The 17,677-nt window shown below is 44.7% G+C and overlaps 1 long non-coding RNA gene across 2 annotated transcripts in view; it reads left to right on the forward strand.

Annotated features, from left to right (window-relative positions):
- The window catches only part of LOC147996172 (uncharacterized), a 56,418-nt gene that overhangs the window by 19,947 nt on the left and 18,794 nt on the right, over positions 1-17,677 (forward strand). The window contains exons 3-4 of one of the 2 annotated variants that reach the window (XR_015671305.1): positions 14-110; positions 1,549-1,669. This is a non-coding gene — a long non-coding RNA (uncharacterized LOC147996172). The remainder of the gene's footprint in view (positions 1-13; positions 111-1,548; positions 1,670-17,677) is intronic. The other variant, XR_015671306.1, reaches the window with a different exon arrangement.

Genomic DNA, 17,677 nt, shown 5'->3' on the forward strand with positions numbered 1-17,677 from the left:
TGTTTGTTTTTAGAAACTGACAACCTTTATTAGAGAGTGACTGACCCATTTTACACACCCATCAATCAATGTGCTGGAGATCGGGATTTTGGCCATCCTTCTCGTCTACAGTTGAGTCTGTTTTATCTTTTACTTCGACATCCTGATAGCTGAGTGGTGTTGCATGTGGGTTTAATTTGCATTTCCCCATGGTCAACAAACATCTGTGTGGTTGCCTCTGTGCATGCTGCAAGAACATGTCCTTCACTCATAATTGGATTGTCTCTTGCTGTTGCACTGAGCGTCCTTTAGTTATCTGAGATTCAGTTCTTGTCAGAAGGGTTTTTTTTCGATAGCTGCTTCTGGCCTGTAATCTGAATGTCCATCCCCACCAATGAAGGATTCTGCAGAAAACAGTTCCATTTTCATTCTTAACTTGTGTATTTTATTAATTTTTCCTTTTAGAGATGTGGTTTCTGAATCCAAAAATTTTCTACTGTGCTACACACACACACACACACACACACACACACACACAAGTGCTCCCACACACATAGATACACAGAGGTACACATACATACACACACACACACACACACACACACACAGAAAGAGAGGCACACACACAGAGGCACATACTCACAGATACACACAGAGGCACACATACACACATGCACTCACACTCATAGACACACAGAGGCACACACACAGAGGCACACACACACACACAGAAAGAGAGGCACACACACAGAAAGGCACACACACAGAGGCACATACTCACAGATACACACAGAGGCACACATACACACATGCACTCACACTCATAGACACACAGAGGCACACACACAGAGGCACACACACACACACACACACACACACACACACACACACACCTTTCAACTCCATAGTTCCGAGGCAGTGCTATAAAGCCCAGGCAAGTTCTTCACACAGATAGTCTCAGCCATTCAGGAGACAGAGACATGAGGAGCACTTGAGCCAAAGGATTTGAGGTTTGTCTGGGTAACATACTGAAACACTGTCCTAAATTATAAAATAATAAAATAAATAACATTAAAATAAGACGAATGTGGAGGCTCACATCTTTAATCCCAGCAGAGGCAGGGGTAAATGAATCTTTGTGAGTTCGAGACCAGTTTGGTCTACATAGAGAGTTCCAGGACAGCCAGGGCTACATAATAAAGACATTGTCTCAATAAATACTATCCCTTTAAGTGAAGCATTCTACTCTAGAGAAGATGCAAGGGACTGAGAAAGCATGTGGGCAGACAGACAATTAAATCTACATGGTAAGAAGGACCCCGGACACTGGACCTTTTGTGTACTTTTGTGTATGTTTTGTTGCTGATAAGAACACCATGGGCAGAATAGATTTCTAGACGTATAGTTCTAGAGCAGTGGTTTTCAACCTTCCTACGGCTGTAATCCTTCAGTACCTCACGTGGCGGTGACCCCCTACCATAAAAGTATTTTCACTGCTACTTCATAACTGCAATTTTGCTACTGTTATGAATTGTAATGTAAATAATTTGTGTTTTCTGATGTTCTTAGGTGACCCCTGTGAAACAGTGGTTTGACCTCCAAAGGGGTTGAGACCCACAGATTGAGACCTACTGAAGTAAAAGTCCACAATGGTGAAAGAAACATGGCAGCCCGTGGCCAGGTGAGGAAGGTGAGAGAGCATATCTTTAGCCACATACACAGCCAGTTCTAGAGGAAGAACTGGAAGACAGAAAAGGCTATGAACTCCCAAAGCCTGTCCCTTGTGACACACTTCCTCCAGCAAGGCCGCATGTCCTAAAAGTTCTATAACCTCCCCCAAACAATGCCACCAGCTGAGAGCAAACATGCGGGGACATGTCTAATTCCAACCACCACACCTAGTGTGCTCCTGAGGGACACATGGGAAGTCACAGAGGGCTCTTCCGAGGATGTGATGCTCGTGCTGAGCGTGTGTGGGGAGGAGCACAGAGGACAGACCGAGCCACAGTTGGACAGGAGCGAGGATTCTAAGTCACACCTGCAAACGGATAACTGTAGGTGGCCATGATGAACAGGGGCGGTGAGACATCTCAGAGTGTCTTAGTTGGAGTTTCTATTGCTATGAAAAAAACCCCACAAAACAAAACAAAAACAAAAACAAACAAACAAATAAACTATGACCAAAAGCAACTTCAGGAGGAAAGAGTTCATTTGGCTTAACAATCCTGCAGAAAGTCAGGACAGGAACTGAAGCAGGGCAGGAACCTGGAGGCAGGGGCTGAAGCAGAGGCCACGGAGGGGTGCTGCTTACTCGTCTGCTTCCTTTGGCTTGCTCAGACTGTTTTCTTATAAGCAAAAATTATTTCAAACAAAAATCAAAGGGAGGGAGGGGGAGAGGGAGAGGGAGAGGGAGAGGGAGAGGGAGAGGGAGAGGGAGAGGGAGAGGGAGAGGGAGAGGGAGAGGGAGAGAGTACTTAATTGGATATTTCAAACTATTGAGGTTGGAGGAGTGTGAGTGTCCTCAGGACAAAGAACCGACAAATGTCTGCATTGACGAATGTGTCATTCACTCTAATCTGATTCTTGTGTGTTGCTGGGATGCACTGTAACGTCACCTGACACTTACAGAAATGCACAATTAGTGCATTCAATAATAAGTAAGGCATGGTGGTACACACCTTTAATCCTAGCAGTGGGTATGAAGAGGCAGGCAGATCTCTGTGAATTACTGCTAGCGGGACTAACACCCTGAATCCCAGGCAGCCAGGGCTATATAGTGAGACCCTGTCTCAAAAAAAAAATTGTATATATAGCAAAAATTAAAATTAAATATATTTATATTGATATACACACATTAAAATAAATACATATAAATAAATGAAAATACATACAAGTTAAAAAGAGGGAGAAGTCAGCCAGGCAGAGATGTGCAGAGAGAAGAATGGATACCATGCAGCCCTGTAGATCTGCAGGGTCGGCTCTGGATTATGTAGGTCTGTGTGTCAAGATATAGATGGAGATTTAAAAGACCAGGGAGCAGTGAGACCAGAGCTGTATCTGCGTGCGAGTGTCTTTCTACACACGTCTGTGCTTGCCTAGAGGCCAGGGGGAGACATGGGAAGCAGTGCTGCTTTGCTCGCTGCCTTGTTACTTGAGAACTGACTGTGTTTCCAGCCAAGCAGGGTTCCCAGTGACCATCAGAGGTTCTCTTGTCTCTGTCCCCGCCAACACAGGGGTTACAGACTGACAGGGCAGGGGCAGAACCCCCACCACATTGTCCCAGCGCCACAAAGGCACAGGACATGGTAACATGGAGCCTCCTCTCTCTGGCCTTCATGGGATCTATGCAGTACCCACCACAGGACATGGGACATAGGTCAGCTGATGCTTGGCTTCCACAGAAAGAGGAGCTCCCCCTGGCCTCTCTGAAGCCTGGAGTCACTGTGGCAAGCCTACAGCTCACTGGGAGCTGGCAGCTGCTTCAAGTCAGTGGGCACAGAGCCAGGAGGAAGAGGGCTGTTCTTTTTGGCAAGGAATATGCTGTATGTCTCAAAGCCTACGAGGCAGGCTTGCAAACAGCAGCTGGACTTAGAAAAAAAAAACTTACTTCACATTTATTAATTTATTTGGAGTGCATGTCTGGTGGGAAGAGGGTATACACACACGCCCCAGAGTGCCCTATGGATATCAGGAGACCCCTTTCAGGAGCTGTTTTATATCCTTCTACTGTTTGAGTCCTAGGGATGACAGTCATTAATCTTGGTGGCTGGCACCTGTCCTTACTGACTCACCCCATTAGCTCTAGCAACTGGACTTTCGAATAGTTCTGTGCAGCTAGGAAAAACAGAACATACTAGAATCCAAAATGGCCTCTGTTGTTGGAGTGGTGGGTTGTACTTAAATACATTCGAATCAAACAAGAGTAAATCATTCAAAATAAGAACTGCAAGTTGCAACAACAAGGCAAACAGGCAAACCCTTTCAACACAGTTCAGATAGACAGGATGCGGGCAAGCCAGAGGTATACAGAGATACACCTAGGTGAGTGAGTGTTCCCACAGGAGTCAGCCATGTCTGATGAGGGCCTGCCTAAGGAAGGCAATATGGGCTCACACTACGTTAATATCATCCCAGTGTTCTGGTGTAGGGTGGTGACGCTTTTATCCAACTCCCTATTGATAGAAGTGGAATCTCTAAGTTAAGTGTGTGGCTATAATTTACTGAATGTTTTATAAATATCAGTTGATAGGTTGTTTCCCATGCTCTAACTCCATACAAGCAGGCTTGTGTTACATCTTGCTGGCCCCTCACATTTACACGTAAAATCTTGTTACCTGAAGTTGGGTCCACACACAATAGTCCAGGGGCTGGCATTGGTCTATCTGATCAAACTCATAGCTGAGAATGGGACCCCTGAAGGTGAGCTATTGCAAACTGGATCCCTGGGCTGGAAAAATAGCTCGGATAACAAAGTGCTTGCCACATGAACATGAGAACTGGGGATTTGAGCCCTAGAACCCACATTAAAAAGCTGGACATGATGGCGCATACTTAGCATTCCAGTGTTGGGAGGAGGGGCAGGTGGATACCAGGGCTAGCCAGTCTTTGCAAGATTCAAGCCAGTGGAAGACCCTTTCTCTAAAACTAAGGTGAAAAGTGCCCGTGGACTGACACCCAAGGTTGACTTCTGGTCTGGGTATAGACCGGGGCACATATACCTGCAAACACACATGTATTTACATATACGTGGACATGCACAAGGATATAGACCGGGGCACATATACCTGCAAACACACATGCATTTACATATACATGAACATGCACAAGGGTATAGACCGGGGCATGTATACCTGCAAACACACATGCATTTACATATACATGAACATGCACAATCTACAAACACACAGAAAGGCTGGCAGGCAGGGCAGAAGGAAGGGGGGAGGGCGGAAGGGAGGAGGAGAGAATTGGATCCCTGATGATTATAGGGAGCTGAGTCAGAGAATCTTGAAAACCTAGCACACAAGGAACTTATGGAAGAATAAAAACCTTTTTTATGAAGCCTTTGAAGTCCCAGAGAAAGGATGAAGACTCTCTAGCATAGCTCCAAGGTAGGATGGAATCAGGGAGTCAAGGTGGCTCTACAAAAGCTTAGTGCTCTGTATAAAATGACAGGACTGCTGGACAGAACGACCCAGCAGATATGGCCATTTGCCACTGAGCTTGGCATTCGGGGGTTGATCCCTCAAACCAGCATGTGGGAAAGAACCTAATCCTATAAGCTGTCCTCCTCTGACACACGGGGCATTCACATATACATAAACACACGTATTTTTAATACCAGAGATTCCGACAATGAAAGTGACTGCCTTTTGAGACACTGGGTCCTATACAGCAGGGGCTCCAGTAGGGAATACCGGCCACTTATGGACCTTCAGTGCAGAAGCAGGTGTGGGCCTTGGGCTGGGGAGACAGCTTGGTGAATGAAGAGCTTAAAACAGATCTTCAGAACTCACATGAAGAATCTAGGCATGGTGGCTCATTCTTACAACCCCAGCGGGGTTTATCTTCTGGTTCTCTCTCTACACACTGGAGTGTGTGTGTGTGTGTGTGTGTGTGTGTGTGTGTGTGTGTGTGTGTGTGTGTATGCGAGAGAGAGAGCATGTGTGTGTGCACGCGCGTGCATTCATGTGTGTGTGTGTGTGCGAGAGAGAGAGAGAGCATGTGAGGTGAGTGTGCAAGTGTGCATGCTGTGAGGACTCATGTGTTGAAGGTTGAAACCAGGTCCTGTGTACGTTAGGTAAGTGCTCTACCTCTGAACCCCCATAGTCAGCCTTCAGCTCAGCCCTTACATACCACAGGGTGCTGCCCACAGTGGAATCTGAACAAATGCGGTAATGGCAGAAAAAGTGGGCATGTGTCTGTCACCCCATCTACTTAAGGAATTGGTTCCCTTGCTAGGAGGCCCTGGACCTAGAGTTTGGAGTCTAGAATGGGCAATAATTATAAAAGGGAAAAAATGCATGAAGCTCCTCAAAGTGTAGAAATTTCCTTACAGAGGAAATCTGAAAAAGACAACATCTAAACAAGTATCTTAGAGCCAGGTGTGGTGGCTCAGACTTACAATCCCAGCATTTATGGAGCTGAGGCAGGAGGATGGCCTTAGGTCCAAAACAAGAATGGATTTATGGATCAGGTGTGGTGGTAATGGGGCGGCAGGAACCAGTGGGTCTCTTGAGTTCCAGGCGGCTTAATCTACAACGAGAGTTCCAGGCCAGCCTGAAAAGCCCTGTCTTGAAAAGCAAAAGAGAAAGAGAGGGAGAAGATGGGGACTTACGGGCATGATCCTGTCTCAGAGGAAAAAAGGAGAATAAATACCCTTACCTCCTCCCTCTGCTGCCTTGAAGAAATATGATAAATAATATTTTATGACGTTATAAAGTAACAGCAAAATTAAGCAAAGGACTGCTACTTACCTTTTGTTTCCTCGTCAATAAGCGGAGCCCCGATCTAATATTATATCAGGATAACACAGAAGACTGCACGGCCGGCAGTGGCCTTTGGTTCTCTTTACCTTACTAATCCCAGAGCAAACAGAGACCTCATGACTAGCAGCACCATTTCCAAGGCTCAGCAAACTTCCCCAAAAGAGCGGATATTGATAAGAGTGGCAATTAACCATTTTACTGCACATTGTAAATTAACAAAAACAAATTAGCAATTAAATCCCAGAATTAGAGACCTGTGAGATGGCTCAGCAGGAAAGGCTCTTGCCAGGAAAAGCCTGAGTTTAGTCACAGGGATGGGAAAGATGGAAGGAGAGTCAGCTGCTAAAAGCTGTCCTCTGACTCACACACACACACACCGTGCATGCATACATACATATGTGCATACATACATGCATGCATACATACATACATACATGCATACATACATGCATACAGACACACACACTTACACACTATATATACATACATACATACATACAGGCAGGCAGGCAGACAGACAGACACACAGACTTACACACCATACATACATACATACATACATACATACATACATACATGTATACAGACAGACAAACACAGACACACAGACACACAGATACACACACAGACAGACACACACACACAGACACAGATACACACACAGACAGACACACACACATACCATACATACATACATACAGACAGACAGACACACACAGACAGACACACAGACACACACAGGCACACAGACACACAGATACACACACAGACAGACACACACACACAGAGACATGACAGACATAGACAGACACAGACAGACAGACAGACAGACAGACACAGAACTAGAGCAAGGCTGTGGTATGCCTGTGGTCACAGCACCCAGAGGGCTAAAGCAGAAGGGTCAGGAGGTCAAAGCCAGCCTAGGCTATGCAAACACTGTCTCAAAGGAAGGCAGAAGCAGGTGTCGGGAGATTGGCAATATATTTTTGTTTGTAGCAGTTTTCACCCTGTCCTAGGAGTCTGGGTGTGAGAGATTGTGGCTTATGATCATCAGTTTACACTCATTGACATTAAGTAGACTTTTGTTTGAAACAGGGTCTCACATAGCCCAGGCTGCCCTCAGAGTACTGCGCAGCTGAAGTTATGAATACCTGATCCTCCTGCCTCCTGCATCTCAAGTGCTGGGATTCCAAGCTCATGGCACTACCCATGGCTGAAGTCCAACAATCTTATGGGCGTTCATATATGTGTATTTATAAGGAAACATAGTCTATTACTCAAACTTTCTGTTATTTTGATGTTTGTTCTCAAAGAAGGGCTATCGCCAGAACTTAATTTAAAAGTGACAGTTTGCTCAGAATGGAACAATTTACAAAATTCCTAATAACCGGACGTGAAATATCTACCTTTAATCCATATATCCCTCTATGGGAAGAGAGGCAGGAAGGCGAGTGGAAAGAGATGTGTACCTTTCCCCGCTCCCATGGCCTTTTCTAGTATCTGAAAGATACAAGGAGGTTCTAGAATGGACATGCTTTAATGTTCTCAATCAGAAACAACATAGTATTTGGATTCTACTTGGTTTTAATGGCTGTAAAAAAAAAAAAATAGCATCAAATAACTGACAATTTTTCTGATTTTTTTTTTTTTTTGGTTCTTTTTTTCGGAGCTGGGGACCAAACCCAGGGCCTCGCGCTTCCTAGGCAAGCACTCTACCACTGAGCTAAATCCCCAACCCCGTTTTCTGATATTCTTATATCCCTGACAATTGATTTGAATTAAAAGTGAACCTCCAGTCAGTGTCTATAAAAATAAGAAATTATGAAAAACATTTAAAAATTCTATCACTACAAAATGATTTCATTTATTTGTTAGTTTGCTTGTTTATTGTTGAGACAGGGTTTCATGTAGCCCAGGCTGGCCTCACACTCCTCACATAGCCAAAGTTTTCCCTGAATCTTTGATCTTCTTGCCTTTTCCCTCCAAGTGTTGGGATTTTAAGCCTGTGCCACCACACCGAGCTTTTAAATAACTTTTCCACTAAATTTTAAGGCCAGGCATGGTGCTATATTTCTTTAATCCCAACACTCAGGAGGCTAGCCTGGTCTACATAGAGGATTCAAGGCCAGCCAGAGCCACATAAGTGAGACTCTGTCTTAAGACAAAACAAAAACCACCACCAAGAGCCAACTAATTTTGAGAAGAGGCCATTTAACAGACAGGAATGCCTGGTCCCTCTACTTAACAGGCAGGAATGGCTGTCTGAGTGTGCCTTTGATTGCTGGGCATTCTGTGCTGACCAGCGGTGTGCTGAGGCTGTGCATGGTTCTCGAGTGTGTTTTGTTGATGTTCTGAAGATGAGCTGTGTGTTTTTCACTCCCTGTCCAGCAGGAATGTTTACATATCATTGAGTACTTTGCTGCCGCGGCCGTCTCTAACTCAGTTTCCCCTTTTTCCTGTGCATAAACGTCTCTGCCCGTCCATCCTTTCCCTGCCCCTATGAACTACAAGGCTGGTGTGCAGGAAGAGTTGAAGGCATTAGCTGATCAACTACAAGGCCTAGGGAGAGGGTGGGGCTTCTCCCACCAAAATAAACAAATAAGTAACAACAACAAAAGACTGTTCACGTCCTTCCAAGGCAGGGACGAGATCCTGGGGTTACCCAAAAGAAAGGGCTCACCATATGAAAATGGAAAAAAGAAGAGACAGTCTCTCAAGCCAGAGCTGGGATTCCCACAGTGTTATCTTTCATTACCTTCAAACTGGTCTACCAAAGCAGTTCCAACACCTTAGAAGATGAGGAGAATGTTCCAGGCATGCGATTGCTTTTGAAGATTAATTTACCTAAAGCATCCGTCTCATGGAAGACGAATGAGGTGTCAGCTGATGTATTTACATAACGAATAATTCTAGTGCGAGGGAAACAGGAGAGAGGATTTAGACGTAAGTCATCAAGGATCTCTAGGGTAGGGTACAGGAGAAAGTGGCACTGAGCAGCCTGCTAGCTCCACTGGGTTTCCTTTTCAGATCTAGGAAAGTGAGGATGCTCAGAGTTCTGTGGTTCCGTTAGGCTCGGGGTACAAACACAGCAGAAGGTAGTTTGCTGTCTCCACCTCTCCTATAGGCCTCTGTCCTCTTTTTGGACAGATTGACTACCGGCTACTTGCTCACTCCTCCCTTCTTTTTAATGTACGTGCATTGGTGTTTTGAATGTATGTGCATTGGTGTTTTGAATGTATGTGCATTGGTGTTTTGAATGTATGTGCATTGGTGTTTTGAATGTACGTGCATTGGTGTTTTGAAGGTATGTGCATTAGTGTTTTGAATGTATGTGCGTTGGTGTTTTGCCTGCATGTATGTCTGTGTGAGAGCGCCAGCTCTTGAGGTCCCAGACAATTGTGAGCCACCATGTGGAGACTGGGAATTGAACTCTGGTCCTCTGGTCCTCTGAGCCATCACTCCAGCCCCTCATTCTTCTGTTCAAAGAAGAAACCCTTACTCTGCCTTTATTTCTGGCTATCACAGAGTCTGTTATCTGTGGATCTGAGCTTCCAGAGAAATCAGATGAGGTCTGAAATGAATGAGTCAAAGTCTTCCAGTACCAGCTCAGCAAGAAGACCTAGCTCTTCCGATTGGCTGAGAGCAGCTCATTCACTCATTTTACACGTGTCAGCCGCTACAAGCACGGGCACGCTCAACGATGGTCATGCAACTATGAATAGAGCTGTCCTTGCCAGGAAAGACATAGCAGACAAATTATTGCAGAAATGTAGTGGGGGCACAATCCACTTGTTTAAGAAATATTGGTTGACTCTGTTGGTGCCAGGCTAGTGCCATGGGCACATCAGGGAGGAGAAAAGACACCTAGTTCCTGGCGCCATTTTGTTTGAAGTCTCTCAGAAAGACATAACTGGGCAGTGAGACAGCTCAGTGGAGGGCAGCCCTGGCCACACAATTTCCAGAATGTACAGTGGAAGGCAGAATTGACTCCCAAATGTTGTCCTCTGACTTCCACAGGAACAAAGGAAGGCTGTGGCACAGGTGCACCTGTACACCCTCTCCGTGCATCAAGTATACACCATACACACATGCGCACATGTACACATGCACACATGGACATGCACACACATGCACACCCACCCATGTGCACATACAGCAAAATTTCTAAAAAAAATTAAAAGGACTGATATTTCCCAGGCAGTCACAGATAAGGTTGCAATGGAACGTTATAGACTTACATAGGAGTCATTAACAAAGTGTCTGAAGGTGAGGTACATACATGCCTGTTACCCCAGATGCTATCCCAGCTGACGGCAGGCTGACTAGGATCAAGGTCATTCTTGACTGACTCTACAGTGAACTTGAGGATAGTTCCCCCATAAGATCCTGCCTCCTCATTTAAAAAAGAAATCCAGGGGCTACGGGGACAGGTAGGCTGGCAAAGTGGTTGCTGCATATGTGCTAAGTATAAGGACCTGAATTCAACCCCTAGCAGCCAAGAAAAAGTTGGACATGACAGCACATGCATACAATGCCAGGGCTGGAGGTAGAGACAAATCGGCTGCAGCTCACAATGAGAAAAGAAGGGTGAAAAGTGTGCCATTAGGAAGCTTTCATAAAGGAGTTATCTTTGGGCTGAGAAATTAAGAGCAAGTGGTGATTAGCCAGCTGGAGGAAAACGAGAAAGGAGAGGAAGCTGCAGATAGTGGGGGCTGAGGAGTGCAGAAGCAACAGAGCGTTTGGTACAGCCAAGGAAGTGCGCTGTCCGGGGCCTGGACAGCCTGTGCACACACAGAAGCGCTGTAAGACTAGAAGGACCAAGCCTGCTGTGAACGTGAGGTGATGATAGGAAGAATGCGAACACAGAATGGGGTGAATTCACCAAGAGAGCAGAGCAGGCGAGGGGGTGGGGGTGAGGTGAGGAACTGCTGGTGAGGGTGAGGAGTCCCACAGAGAAAGCGAGACCAGCACACTCTAGAACCGAGGCTCACAGCAGAGTGCCAATGAAAGGTGACCGGCAAGCAAGAAAAGACAGAGACTCACGCCATTCAGGACTTTGAAGTGATGTGATAAAGTAGGGTGGGAATCCCTGGGGAACAGAAGAAAGACAAAGGTGGATGTGATCACGTGTTTAAGATGTATTAAAACAGGTGAGAATGGATTCAAGACCAATTGACAGGTAGTTCATGGCCATCATCCGGGTAGGATATGATGGCTGATCAAGAAGGGAAAACCTGAGTTGGGGTAGGATGGGGCTCCAGAAAGGTGGTGCTAAATCAGCAGGCCCAGACTGGATGCGTGGACAGGCACCAGGCGTGGCTTATGCTCTCTCCCAATGAAGAGAGCTATGAAAGGAAGAGCCTCCTAGAGAGGAAGAGCCATGTGTTCTAGAGAGGAAGTCATCGATTCTAGAGAAAGGATAGAGGCTGCTGTTGAGGACACAGTGAAGGAAGGTGTCTATGTGACATCCAGAATGACAATGTGACATCTTGTGGAACTTATGCTGCTCTAGAACTCAGGAGACTAGGGTAGGTTCCAGAAGGGATCTGAGACTCAACCACACCAATGAAAAACTGAAAAGTAAGGTTGGCTAGGGCTAATGGATTGCCTTAAAGTAATTTTCAGTTACACATAATCTGACCTTCATAGTTTTCTACAGTGGGTCTATCATGCTGTGAAAAAAAAAAAAATGAAGACGTGCTTTCCAAAGCCTTTAATCAGTAACAGGCCGCCTGTTGTCAGGACAACGGAGGAAGCAACCCTAGGGCTGTGAGTTTGTGAGGAAGAGAAAATATAGAAATGAAGCTTACAACATGTCCAGTGGGTTCCAATTTTTTTCTAGAAAAAATGGTTGAGGGCAGCTGCTGATCCCAAGAGGTAAGAGATGGAGGAAAGCTGGGGCATGTGAAGTAGCCCACCCAGTGGGGTTGAGAGAAGTTTTAGGCTAAAATGAAATATCAACACTTTTTTAAAAAAATGTGGCATAAGCAGGGGTGTTCACAAGTAGTCAATGGGACAAAATCCGTGAAATCTGCTCTACACATGATTTTTCTGGACAGCAACATGATTCACAAATTAAGAGGACACGCTTCAAACACGCAGTATGAATACACGCACTTTTATTCTTAGTGCAGAGGATGAGACCCAGGGTCTCTGTGAACGCTGAGCAAGCATTCTGCCACTGCGCTATGTCTTCAGCCTGGGCGTGTCTCTAGTTAAAGACATCCCTATAATGTCTATCAGCAAGGAGGACACGGTGCTGTTGTCACAAGATGATGATGGTGATGATGGTGGTGATGATGATGGTGATGATGGTGGTGATGATGATGGTGACGATGGTGGTGATGATGATGGTGATGATGGTGGTGATGATGATGGTGATGATGGTGGTGATGATGATGGTGATGATGGTGGTGATGGTGGTGATGGTGATGAATGTTCAAATGTTTGTGTTTTCAGTGTGAAATTTAACAGAACCCTCCAGAGGCCTGTCATAAACTTGTAAAAAATTAAATTAATTTAAAAATTAATTAAAATTTAAGGGATGGGGAAATGGCTTAGTGAATAGAGGTGCCTGCTGAAGAAGTGTGGGGACCTGAGCTCAGACCCTCATAAATGCCTGGCACAGAATACACATCTGCAGTCCTGGGTGTTCCCATAGCAAGATGGGAAGAGAAACAGCAGAATCCCTGAAGCTCCCAGACCAGCTAACCTGCCAGAAGCAGTAGCTGACAGCAAAGAGACTCCATCTAAAACAAGACATAAGGACTGACACCAAAGGTTATGCTCTGACCTCATACATGGGCCATGGCATATCCATGACCACATTCATACAGGGGAGCATTCAGATACATATGCACATACACACCCCCTCTCTGTCTCTCTGTCTGTCTCTGTCTCTGTCTGCCTCTCTCTCTCACACACGCACACATACAGACACAGACACAGACACACACACCACACACACATGTCCATACATGTATGCAATTTTATTAAATTTTAGGTCCAATGAAGAGAAAAATAAGAATGGCCTGAAACTCTTGAGGATTTGTATCTGTTTTGAGGCCATCTTAAACCAGCAGATGACCCCTCTGAAAACTCATTGCCTGGGTTGGGCATTTAGCTCAGTGGTAGAGCGCTTGCCTAGAAGCGCAAGGCCCTGGGTTCGATCCCCAGCTCCGAAAAAAAAGAACCAAAAAAAAAAAAAAAAAAAAAGAAAACTCATTGCCTTCCCAGGAGAGTCTGGAAAACCCAACGAGGAAGCAGGGCCCCTTCCCGTGGAGCGAAGTTGGTTTACCCGTGTGAGGGTTCGTTGGATTTTCGAATATTTTCTTCTTTGTGAGTCTTCTGATGCAGGAATATGCTTCTCATTTCAACAGCTCTCTCCAAGCAGCCAGATAAATGACAGGTCCCAAACAATCATGTTAGCTGTAAATCAAAATGTTATGTTTCCTCAGCTCAGCAATGACTCTTGAGTTTGTTTTCTTTCTATCACCAGTGAGGGATAATCCACCACCAGAATGATGATTAAAGGCATTCTACCAAAAATATTTACTCCGTTCTACAGCAAGTATTTGTCATCTCTAACTTGAGAGGAACAGGCCACTTGACCCAGCGTCCCTGCTGCTGCTCCATGAGTTAGAGGCATCTGGAACATATTTGCGATTCTCCTAACTATAGCTTATTACAGCCACACATTTAGAGACTGCCACTCCTGGTAGGTTTCTCCATTACAAAACACACCAGGATTATTTATTTCGAAATGACAGTGTTTTTACTCTTCTGAGTAGCAAATATCTCAACAGGTTCTTTTTGCGTATGGTTAACTGTATAATTTCTAAAGTATTAACGTTTTTCAAAAACTACTTCCCCAACATCTCTCGACCTTACTCAAAAGTCCTGTCTTTTGCACAGTCATCATCGTAAGGACCAAAGGGACCTTGCAGATAGTCTAGTGACTGTCCAGTGATCGTCACTCTACAGCAGCATGTGAGATGTCTCCTCGGGTGTCTGAGTAAGTCATTCTCTTACGACAGTGGTTCTCAGCTTCCTAATGCTGCAACTTTTCAGTACAGTTCCTCGTGTTGTAGTGAATCTTAACGTAAAAAAATCTGTGTTTTCCCATGGTTTTAGGCGATCCCTGTGAAAAGATCACTTGACTCCCAAAGGGGCCGTCACTCCCATAGGTTGAGAACCACTGCTTTACGAGGTCAGTCAATCAAGCTTTGGCATTACCAAAAGAGCATAACCTTAAAACCAGACTTTTCATCCTGTCCTCCAGCAACGCTGGAGGGACAGGGGCAGATATTGGATGAGTGCATGAGGAGGGACACATGACAGAGAGAGAGCTCTCTCAGGCATCTCCACAGTCCCTGCCCTGGCGTTCTCTGGTCCTCAGAGTCTTCTGCCAGGTACTGAGAGACAGTTCTTCTGAGGTGAGAGAGCCTTGTCTATCATTTTCTAACGTCCTTTTCACTCCTTGCAAATAGAGAAACATGCTTGCAGCACAAGGTTTCTCTGCCTTTCCCTCTCTTCCTTTCTGTCTTTTTTTTTTTTCCTTCCTTAACCTCATCTGAAAAGCAACTAATGTCAGCCAGGGAGGCTTTCACTCTGCTTTTAACTAGTTGACTCCTGCTGATGAAGAGGTTACTGGAGTTTGTTTGGCTTCTTGATCCATTGTTACGCTCTTCTTCTGAGGTTTTGCTTCTAGTCAAAATGGAGAGCAACTGTAGTTTGTCGTCCTTTAATGCCTGGAGATGACAGGAAGCTGGGTTTTATTTGGTTTCCCCTTTGAAGTGATAGAGCTGAGCGAACAGACATTAAGAGTTTCATTTTAACCAGGAATTTCGTTCACCCTCATGGCAGCAGCTTTCTAGAGAAGCTGCACCATGCTGGGCCAATCTCTGCAGAATTATCAGATGAAAATGTGGAAAAGGAAATGAAAAATTCTAGAATATTCTAAAATATGCACATCAGTGACTCCTGTGAGGCACGTGGGGTCCGTGGCTTCCCTCATATCTTTCATCCTAATTTAGAGTCTCTGAAACGGTAAACTGCAAACTGTAAACAGTCAAGGCTCAGAACAGTCAAGTGCCCTCACTGTGCTTTGTGAAGAGGACCAAAGATGACGTCATGTCCACTAAAGCCGATGAGCTCGGTGCCTGTGAGGTGCAGTGATATGGTGCAGAAGAAGCTGCCTCAAAATGGGAAGCACTGGCTACTGATGACACACATCTGTTTCTACATAAGATGTTCACAATTTTGTTTTCATCTTTTCAGTGTTTAATGTTGACAGCTCTCTCTCCACTGTTCTCTGGGACTCCAGGTTCTAACTACAGCTACAAATCTACAGCCAGGCCCCATTGCATTCTGTATCAGTGACACACAGAGCTGGATCTTTGAAAGGATAAACAAGATTATACACTTAACCAAAATATAAACACAAAAAAACAAAACAAAACAAAAAACAAGAAAATCAAAATTAATAAATTTAGAGATGAAAAGGGAGCTATTACAACACATACCAGTGAAATTTAAAACATCATCAGATCTTACCTTTGGAAATTTAAAGGAAATTGATTAATTTCTAGATGCATATGACCACAAAAGTAAGCCAAGACAGAAGCAGCAGTTTAAACAGACTGAGGACAAGCAATGAGGTCGGAACAGCTATTAAAACTCCCACATACAAAAGGCTCAGGGCCCCGATGGACTCACGGGTGTGGATTTTAACACATAGCAAAGTTACCACCAATGCTTCTTAAACCATTCTGTAAGATAGAAAAGGAAGAACTCATCTTGATAAAATTAAAGAGAAACAAAGGAGAGGTAATTTTCCTTCACACGAAGCATCTCACACTTATCCACAGCACATCTTTCTTCTTCAAGAGGCATCTGCTGGTTTGAGGGCCAATGTCAGCTTCCTTAGTGCCAGGTTGTGGCTCTCCATGAACAAACACCATTAGCCCTGCTCACTCTTCCCAGCCTTGCCTATCCTGATCTTATTTACTTTCACATATGTACATGTATTAGTTCTTGTATATAACAAAACACACAACCTTTGGAGAGAAAAAAACAACTGTATACAGCTGTGTAACCAACCTTGCCATGGAGATGTAGAACATTATCCTATTCCAAAGTTCCCACTGTGCACTCCTAGCGCATGCTCAGCTTGAATGTCCTGCTTTCTATTAACAAGGAGCGACTTTGCTGAGCCTTGACCTTACAATCAGTGGAGTCAGAGACATGTACTTTTTTGTGCATGGCTTCTATGTTCTGAAAAATTCCGAATGGCTGGGCATGGTGGTACATGTCTTTCATCCCAGCAGAGCCAGTCAGATCTCTAATAGTTTGAGGATAGCCTGGTCTACCTAGTGAATTCCAGGACAGTCAGGGCTGCATAGTGAGAGCCTGTCTCAAAAAGCAACAGCAACAAACCCAAACAACAAATGTGAACTATACTATATTGTATAGATATGTCACAGTTTGATTAAGGACTTGAGTTTTATGGACTTTGAGCTATTATGAAGCTTTTTGCATATGTTCTTAGGCAACATTTGTTTTGTTTTATTTTCATTAGGCAAACACCTAGGAGTAGAATTTCTGGCATTAAAAAAAGCTCCAAGGGGTTGGGGATTTGGCTCAGTGGTAGAGCGCTTACCTAAGAAGAGCAAGGTCCTGGGTTCGGTCCCCAGCCCCGGGGGCCAGGGGGGGGGGGGGGGGGAGCTCCAAGTGTTTGCAGTTTGCAACCTGTGAGCAACACCTTACAGTTTAGTTAGCCTACATCCTCTCCAAGACCTGGCATTGTCAGCTTTTAACATTCTGTTTAGTCTAATGGGCGTGAAATTAGATCTCACTCTGGTTTTGTTGTGTTTTCCTTATAACTAATACTTTGTTCTGTGAAGCGTTTATTCAAATCTTTCCTGTTTGTTGGGTTACTTGTCTTCTTAAAAAGTTAATTCACTCATTGTGTGTTCATCTATGTGTGCCACAGCTTGTGTGTAGAGGTCCGAGGACAATGTATGGGAGTCAGTCCTCTCCTTCTATCATGTGGGCCCTGATCATGAGGTTTGGTGTTGAGCCTCTCGACTCCCTGAGTCTTTTCTCTGGCCTGGCTTTTCTTTTTATTCTCTGTGGTTTTTATATGTTCTGCGTACAGGAATTTAGTTAGTTGGCTTTTCATTCACCGATTTTTATTTTATTACATCAGCGGG

Source organism: Rattus norvegicus, chromosome 2, assembly GCF_021556685.1.
Source record: "Rattus norvegicus strain SHRSP/BbbUtx chromosome 2, alternate assembly SHRSP_T2T, whole genome shotgun sequence".
Classification (NCBI taxonomy): Eukaryota; Metazoa; Chordata; class Mammalia; order Rodentia; family Muridae; genus Rattus; species Rattus norvegicus.